The following is a 9,027-nucleotide window of genomic DNA, read 5'->3' on the forward strand; positions in this document are numbered from 1 at the left end:
ATCCCAGACTTAGGCAGGGCTGGTCAGGGTATCTTAGTGACTATGAGGGAGAGCAAGTGATCTGGAAATTTCTGCACCATAAGTCTTCAAAGCAGGTGATGAGGTCAGCGCTAAGCCTTCAATTTACCTCTTTGTAACAATGAACTTTTCATTATTAAATAATGGCAATAGGTTCTCACAACACAGCCACACCTACAGAATGTTTGATTAATTACCTCTGCAATTCTGGGTTCAGGTCCGTTCTGCTACACCAACTACAATGTAGCCTAGCACATAGTTGGTGCCCAACAAGAATATGTACTCAGTATGGAGAAGGGGAAATGGGTGTTGAAAGGAAAGTGACCACAACACTCAGGGCAACCAAAAGATCTTTATTGCAGCAGTGCAACAAAGAGAAAGGAAAGAAGGAAAGAGAGGGAGAGAAAAGAGAAGAGATGAACAGGGAGAGAGCAAGAGCAAGAGAGAGACAGAGAGCGTGCGTAAGAAAGATAAAGAGCAAGAGAGAGAGAGCAAGAGAGATGGGGGCCTGGCAGGAGGGAGTTTTTATAGCCCAAATCTAATGGGGCCTCTGGGTCTGCAAGCTGCCTTGTTGGCCCAAGGAGGGTTGAGTGTTCAGCCTTGAGCAGGGTTGAATGTTCAGACTTGAGGCAAACAGGTGATAAAGGACCAGATAGGGGGGGGTTTGAGTGCGTGGGCTATCTTGCAGCCAACATCTGTTCAGCCTGCTCTGCAGACAACACAGTTCAGCCTGCTCTGCACCCAACAGGTGTGTGCATGGCTATTGCCTCTGTCCACCGATAAGGTTTTGACCTCACTGTTTCCCAAGGTGAAAGTTTCAGGTTAATTAATTCTGTACACTGAGATCAAGCCCTGCCCACACAGTTCAGTCTACCACAAGTGGGTGGGACGTTCCTTCCAGACTTAATCAGTGACAAAGGGACAGTGAGTAATACAGAAGCTTCTGCACCATGAGCATGTCTTCACTGAGCCTCACCAGATTCCCGGGCAGCATCTCTGGGCTCCTCCAAGTGGCCTCGCTGCTCAGCTTGCTTCTGCTGCTGTTCAAGGCAGCCCAGTTCCTCCTGCGCAGGCAATGGCTGCTCAAAGCCCTTCAGCAGTTTCCATCTCCACCATCCCACTGGTTCTTTGGCCACAAGGTAGGAAGAAATGGGAGGGGGAGTAGGAGGGAAGGGAGACTGCAGCCCAAAGACTGGCCAGGAAGTGCACAGGACAAAGCCTGTTGCAGGTAGGACAAAGCCTGTTGCAAGCTCTAGGCATCTGAGGAACACCCAGATTAACTCTCAGGCTTGGCCCCTTCCAGCACCAGGAGCTCACTCCTTTAAAAGAAGCCTGTCTTGCTGTCACTCACCTCTGTCACTCTATCACCATGCAGATCTGACATTTGTCTTTGCAGCCTGGCACCTTAGAGGACTGTTGTTTGTTCTTCCTGAGTCTTTTCTTCTCAAGGCCAAGAACACCTAGACTCCTCAAAGATCCTCCATTTCAGAACCAGCCTTCTACAGTCTTTCCTGCCCCACTCACAGACTAGGATACTCTTTGTCTGGTCCTGAGTTTGCTCTGAAACACAGATATCAGTGTGATGGTGTCACTATCCTGAGGAGATCATTCTGGGATAACAAAGGGCAAGAATATCAGGACGTGTCAGGACACAGGGAATCAGCTACCTCTGCTCAGGTGGAGGGACCAAATGGATATGTTTGCCCCCAACTGAGGATGTTTCTAGAATGTGTGTTTTGAGGGGCAAATATATGTCATGGGTATAGGAAACAGGAATGGCAGCACATTTTTTTTTTTTTTGCTGGTGAGGGTGACTGGTTTTAGTGTTAACCTCCAAACAAGATTTGTTTATCTCTCCTTCAACGCACCTTGCATGTGAGGTCGTTGGGATTTGGGCACACCAACACTGTCTTGTACCCCAGTGCCCAGAGCAAAGCCTTGCACCTTGTGTAGAGTCAGAGGAAGGAGAGAAAGGAAGAGCCTGAGGGCAGTGGAGGGAGGGGGTCAACTTCCTGCACTTCCAGCCCTGAGGGAGCACACAGAGCATGATAAGGGGCAGCAGGGAGAGAAGCTCTGCTAGGGATTGTGCATTGAACACACTCAAGAGGAGGTGGAGGATGTCCACACAGACAGCTGAGGCTCTGACCCCCACAGCTCTGCTGAGGCACACAGCTCTACTCTCCAGGGCCACAGGATCCAGCTTGGGCACAGCAAAGGTCTTGAAGACAGCACACATAGGTCAGCAGAAACAGCTCCAAAATCCTGAGTTCTGCTGAAAGATCCAGAAATATGTCCTGATGGTTATGCTGCCCTTCACTACAGTCCCTAAGCCAGAAATAAAAGATGATTTTTAAAGCATTGTCTTTCCCCTGATATCAGATCCCAAAGGACCAGGAGCTACAATACATTCTGAAGTGGGTTAATGAGTTCCCAAGTGCCTTCCCACAATGGCTGTGGGGCAGCAAAGTGCGCGTCCTCGTCTATGATCCTGAATACATGAAGGCGATTCTGGGGAGATCAGGTGAGAGTGAACTCCCTCTCAGCAGGTTCAGTTTTTCTCTTTTGAGATCATACCTGTGTCTGTGGAAGTCCATAAAAAAAGTGGCCATTTATAAATAAATGTCTGAATTATCTACTTACTATTCTCCCTGGATACACCTAGCATATGGGCAATAATACTTTATAGTGGACATTTAGAACAGTTTGGGGTAATGATTTCTATTTATTTATTTTATTATCTTTAATTTATTCTGATTTGTTATATATGACAGCAGAATGCATTACAATTCATATTATACATGTAGAGGCCAATTTTTCATATCTCTAGTTGTTCACAAGGAAGTCACCATGCCTGTCTTCACACATGGGCTTACGATAATGATGTCCATCTTATTTCAGTGTCTTTCCTACCCCCATGTCCCTCCCATTCTCTCCCAATTCTTTGCCCTATCTAGAGTTCATCTAATCCTCCCATGTTCCCTGCCAACCCCATTATGAATCTGCATCCTTATGTCAGAGAAAACATTCGGCATTTGTTTTTTTGGAATTCGATAACTTCATTTGGTATTATATTCTCCAACTCCATCCATTTACCTGAAAATGCCATGATTTTATTCTCTTTTATTGCTGAGTAATATTCCATTGCATACACACACACACACACACACACACACACACACACACACCACAGTTTCTTATCCATTCATCTAATGAAGGGCATCTAGGTTGGTTTCACAGTTTGGCTATTGTGAATTGTGCAGCTATTCACATTGATGTGGCTGTGTCCCTGTAGCATGCTGTTTTTATGTCCTTTGGGTATAGACCAAGGAGTGGGATAGCTGGGTCAAATGGTGTTTCCATTCCCAGTTTTCCAAAAAGAATCTCCATATGACCCTGAATACATGAAGGTGATTCTGGGGAGATTAGGGGTGAGAGTGATCTATTTTCCATATTGGCTGCAGCAATTTTCAGTTCCACCAGCAATGTATGAGTGTGCCTTTTCCCCCACATCCTCGCCAACACTTATTGTTGTTTATATTCTTAATAGCTGCCATTTTGACTGGAGTGAGATGAAATCTCAGTGTAGTTTTGATTTGCATTTCTCTAATTGCTAGAGATGTTGAACATTTATTCATATATTTGTTGATTGATATACATATCATCTTCTGAGAAGTGTCTGTTTGGTCCCTTGACCCATTTATTCATTGAGTTATTTGTTTTGTTTTGTTTTTTTTTTGGTGTTAAGATTTTTGAGTTCTTTATATGTCCTAGAGATTAGTGCTCTATCTGATGTACGTAGAATGTGTAGTAAAATTTGCTCCCATTCTGTAGGCTCTCTATTCACCTCACTGATTGTTTCTTTTGCTGAGAAGAAGCTTTTCAGTTGAATTCATTCCATTTATTGATTCTTGATTTTAACTTTTGCTCTATAAGAGTCTTATTAAGGAATTCAGGGCCTAATCTCACCTGATGGAGATTTGGGCCTACTTTTTCTTCTATTAGGTGCAGGGTCTCTGTTTAATTCCAAGGTTCTTGATCCACTCTGAGTTGAGTTTTGTGTGTGGTGAGAGATAGGGGCTTAATTTTATTTTGTTGCATATGGATTTCCAGTTTTTCCAGCACCATTTGTTGAAGAGACTATTTTTTCTCCGATGTATTTTTTGATTCTTGATTTTAACTTTTGCTCTATAAGAGTCTTATTAAGAACGTCAGGGCCTATTCCAACATGATGAAGATTTGGGCCTACTTTTTCTTTTATTAGGCACAGGGTCTCTCATTTAATTCCTAGGTCCTTGATCCAACTTGAGTTGAGTTTTGTGCATGGTGAGAGATAGGGGCTTAATTTCATTTTGTTGCATATGGATGTCCAGTTTTCCCAGCACTGTTTGTAGAAGAGACTATCCTTTCTCCAATATATGTTTTTGGCACCTTTGTCTAATATAAGATAATTGTAATTACGTGGGTTAGTCTCTGTGTCCTCTACTCTGTACCATTGGTCTACCAGTCTATTTTGGTGCCAATACCATGCTGTCTTTGTTACTATTGCTCAGTAGTATAGTTTAAAGTCTGGTATAGTGATGTTACCTGCTTCACTCTTCTTGCTAAGGATTGCTTTAGCTATTCTGGGTCTCTTATTTTTCCAGATGAATTTCATGACTGTTTTTTCTATTTCTATGAGGAATATCATTGGGATTTTGATTGGGACTTCATTGAATCTGTATAGTGCTTTGGTAGTATAGTCATTTTGACAATATTAATTCTGCCTATCCAAGAACAAGGGAGATCTTTCCATCTTCTAAGATCTTCTTTAATTTCTTTCTTGAGTATTCTGTAGTTTTCATTGCAGAGGTCTTTCACCTCTTTCATTAAGTTGATTCCCAAATATTTTCAATTTTTTGAGGCTATTGTAAATGGGATAGTTTTCCTAGTTTCTCTTTCTGAAGATTTGTCACTGATGTACAGAAATGCCTTTGATTTATGAGTGTTGTTTTTATATCCTGCTACTTTGCCAAATTCATTTATTAGTTCTAGAAGTGTTCTGGTGGAATTTTGGGGGGTCTTCTAAGTATCAAATCATATTGTAGGTAAATAGTGCTAATTTGAGTTATTTTCCTATTCGTATCCCTCTAATTTCTTTCATCTGTCTAATTGCTCTGGCTAGTGTTTCAAGAATTATGTTAAATAGAAATGGTGAAAGAGGACATCCCTGTCTTCTTCCTGTTTTTTTTAGAAGGAATGCTTTTAATTTTTCTCCATATAGAATGATATTGACCTGGGGCTTAGCATAGATAGCTTTTATGATGTTGAGATATGTTTCCATTATCCCTAGTTTTTCTATTGTTTCAAACATTAAGGGGTGCTGTATTTTTTCAAATGCTTTTTCCTGCATCTATTGAGATAATCATATGGTTCTTATCTTTAAGCCTATTGATGTGATGAATTACATTTATTGATTTTCGTATGTTGAACCAACCTTGCATCTCTGGGATGAACCCCACTTGATCATGGTACACTATCTTTTTGATATGTTTTTGTATTTGATTTGCAAGAATTTTATTGAGAACTTTTGCATCTATGTTCATTAGAGATATTGATCTGAAGTTTTCTTTCTTTGATGTATCTTTGCCTGGTTTTGGAATCAGGGTGACATTGGCCTCATAGAATGAGTTTGGAAGTGCTCCCTCTTTTTCTATCTCATTAAATAATTTTGGGAGTATTGATATTGATTCTTCTTTGGAGGTCTTATAGAAATCAACTGTGTATCCATCTTGTCCTGGGCTTTTCTTGGTTGGTAGGCTTCTGATGGCATCTTCTATTTCATTGCTTGAAATTGATCTGTTTAAATTGTGTATATCATCCTGATTCAGTTTGGGCAAATAATATGACTCAAGAAATTTGTCAGTGCCTTCAATATTCTCTATTTTATTGGAGTACAAATTTTCAAAATAATTTCTAATTATCTTCTGTATTTCTGTAGTGTCCAGCATGATATTTCCTTTTTCATCACAGATGTTAGTAATTTGAGTTTTCTCTCTCCCTCTCTTCATTTGCATGGCTAAGGGTTTATCAATTTTATTTATTTTTTCAAAGAACAAAACTTTTTGTTTTGTCAATTTTTTGAATTGCTTCTTTTGTTTCAATGTCATTGAATTCAGTTCTGATTTTAATTATTTTCTGTCTTCTACTGCTTTTGGTGTTGATTTGTTCTTCTTTTTCTAGGGCTTTGAGATGTAATGTTACGTCATTTATTTGTTGACTTTTTCTTCTTTTAAGGAATGAGCTCCATGCAATGAACTTTCCTCTTTACTGCTTTCATAGTGTCCCAGAGATTTTGATATGTTGTATCAATGTTCTCATTTACCTCTAAGAATTTTTAATCTCTTCTTTGATGTCTTTTGCAACTGACTTTTCATTCAATAGCATATTATTTAGTCTCCAGGTATTGGAGTAGCTTCTATTTTTTATTTTATCATTGATTTTTAATTTTATTCCTTTGTAATCTGATAGAATGCAGGGTATTATCTCTATTTCTTTGTATTTGCTAAGTGTTGCTTTGTGGCATAATATATGGTCTATTTTAGAGAAGGATCCATGTGCTGTTGAGAAGAAAGTGTATTTGCTCATTGAAGGATAAAATATTCTGTTTGTCAGTTAAGTCTAAGTTATTGATTGTATTATTGAGTTCTATAGTTTCTTTGTTTAGCTTTTGTTTGGAAGATGCATCCAGAGGTGAACGAGGAGCGTTAAAGTTACCCAGAATTATTGTGTTGTGGTCTATTTGACCCTTGAACTTAAGAAGAGTTTGTTTGATGAATGTAGATGCTCCAATTTGGGGAGCGTATATATTTATAACTGTTATGTCTTGTTGGTGTATGGTTTCCTTGAGCAGTTTTAAATGTCTTTCTTTATCCTTTTTTATTAACTTTGGCTTGAAGTCTACTTTATTTGATGGGAGGTTGGAAACCCCTGTTTGTTTCTGCAGTCCATGTGAGTGGTCTGATTTTTCCCAACTTTTCAGTCTGTGGATGTCTTTTCCTATGAGATGAGTCTCTTGAAGGCAGAATATTGTTGGGTCTTTTTTTTTAAAAAAATCTAATATGTTAGTCTATTTTTTTTCTTACCATGACTCAAAGTGGTGTAGGGAGGGAGAGCATGGGAGAAAGATTACCTCTAGATAGGGAAAAGGGGTGGGAGGGAAAGGGAGGGGAAGGGGAATAGCAAGGATGGTGGAAGATGATAGTCTATGTTTTTTTATTGGTGAGTTTAGGCCATTAACATTCAGGGTTATTACTGAGACATGATTTATATTCCCAGCCTTTTTTGTTTGTTTTTAGTATTTAACTTGACTTGGTTTCTCATTTGATTAGTTTTTCCTTTAGTGTAAGACCTCCCTCTGCTGATTTTAATTGCTGTTTTTCATTTTCTTTTCATGTAATATTTTGCCTAGGATGTTTCATAGTGCAGGCTTTCTAGTTGTAAATTCTTTTAACTTTTGTTTATTATGCAAGTTTTTTTATTTCATCATTAAATTTTAAGCATAATTTTGCTGGATATAAGATTCTTGGTTGGCATCCATTTTCTTTCAGAGCTTGGTATGTGTTGTTCCAGGATCTTCTAGCTTTCAGGGTCTGGGTTGAAAAATCTTCTCAAAATCTAATTTGTTTCCTCCTATATGTATTCTGATTCATTTCCCTCATGGCTTTTAAAATTCTCTCCTTATTCTGTATGCTAAGCATTTTCATTATAATGTTCCTTGGTGTGGATCTGTTGTGATTTTGTACATTTGGTGTCCTGTAAGCCTCTTGTATTTGATTTTACAATTCATTCTTCATGTTTGGAAAATCTTCTGATATTATTTCATTGAATAGATTGTTCATTTCTTTGGTTTGGAACTCTATTTCTTTCTCTATCCCAATAACTCTTAAATTTGGTGTTTACATGCTATCCCATATTTCTTGAATGTTCTGTTCATGGTTTCTTACCATCTTCATTGTGTAGTCTACATTCTTTTCAATATTATATATTTTGTCTTCATTATCTGAGGTCCTGTCTTCCAAGTGGTCTAATCTCTTGGTGATGCTTTCAACTGATCTTTTAATTTATTATTTCTTTCATTTTAATTATTTCTGATTGTTCTTTTAGAACCTCTATCTCCCTATTGAAGTAATCTTTTGCTTCCCATATTTGTTTATGTAACTCTTTATTGAAATGATTTTTTGCTGTCTGCATTTGCTTTCTTATATCATCCTTTAATTCACAGAACATTTTAATTATATACATTCTGAACTCCTTCTCTGTAATTTCTTCTGCTGTGCTGTCCATGGATTCTTATAATGTAGTATCTTGATTTGTTTGGGGGCACTTCCTTCCCTTATTTTTTCATATTGTTTGGGTGTCTTCCCTTCTAACAATGCAGATGTGAGGAATTGCCATTTTACCCTATAGGCTTATAGTGCCCCTACAGGGTTCCAATACCTCTCCTTCCAGGGGAAGGACAATGTTAAAGATCTCAATACAAACAATACACAACCTTAAACCAAATAGTTGCTATTAAGAGGTTTACAGTTTGGTTACAACATACAAAGTATTGTATATTGTAACTGATATACAATATACAGAAGTTCAGTTATTTTGTGCAATATGAACACTAGGTTTGCAAAAGTATTTACAGTTTTTGATGGTGGACAAAGAACTGGGGGTGAAATTTAGGATGATATGCTGAGGAGGCAGGAGGTGAGGATATGGAATTATTGTATCTTAGAAAGTGTGAGAGAGGAATCTAAAGAAGGTTAGTAGCAGGAGAAGAGAGAGGAAGTAATTTTGGGTGGAGAAGTAAGTGGGAAGACAGTAGAGTACATAAAACAAACAGACATAAATATTAAGAAAAATAAAAAATGTAAAAATAGAAGAAAAAAAGAATACACAACACAACTGTAATATACTATTCAGACATCCCAGTTCTCAGTATCCTAATTCATGCAAAGTACATGGTTTCACATATGTTGGGGA

General features: G+C 38.4%; 1 pseudogene; it reads left to right on the forward strand.

Annotated features, from left to right (window-relative positions):
* The first annotated feature begins 899 nt into the window (after positions 1–899).
* The window catches only part of LOC107141792, an 18,333-nt pseudogene continuing 10,205 nt past the window's right edge, over positions 900–9,027 (forward strand).

This window comes from Marmota marmota, unplaced genomic scaffold (genome assembly GCF_001458135.2).
Source record: "Marmota marmota marmota unplaced genomic scaffold, marMar, whole genome shotgun sequence".
Taxonomy (NCBI): domain Eukaryota; kingdom Metazoa; phylum Chordata; class Mammalia; order Rodentia; family Sciuridae; genus Marmota; species Marmota marmota.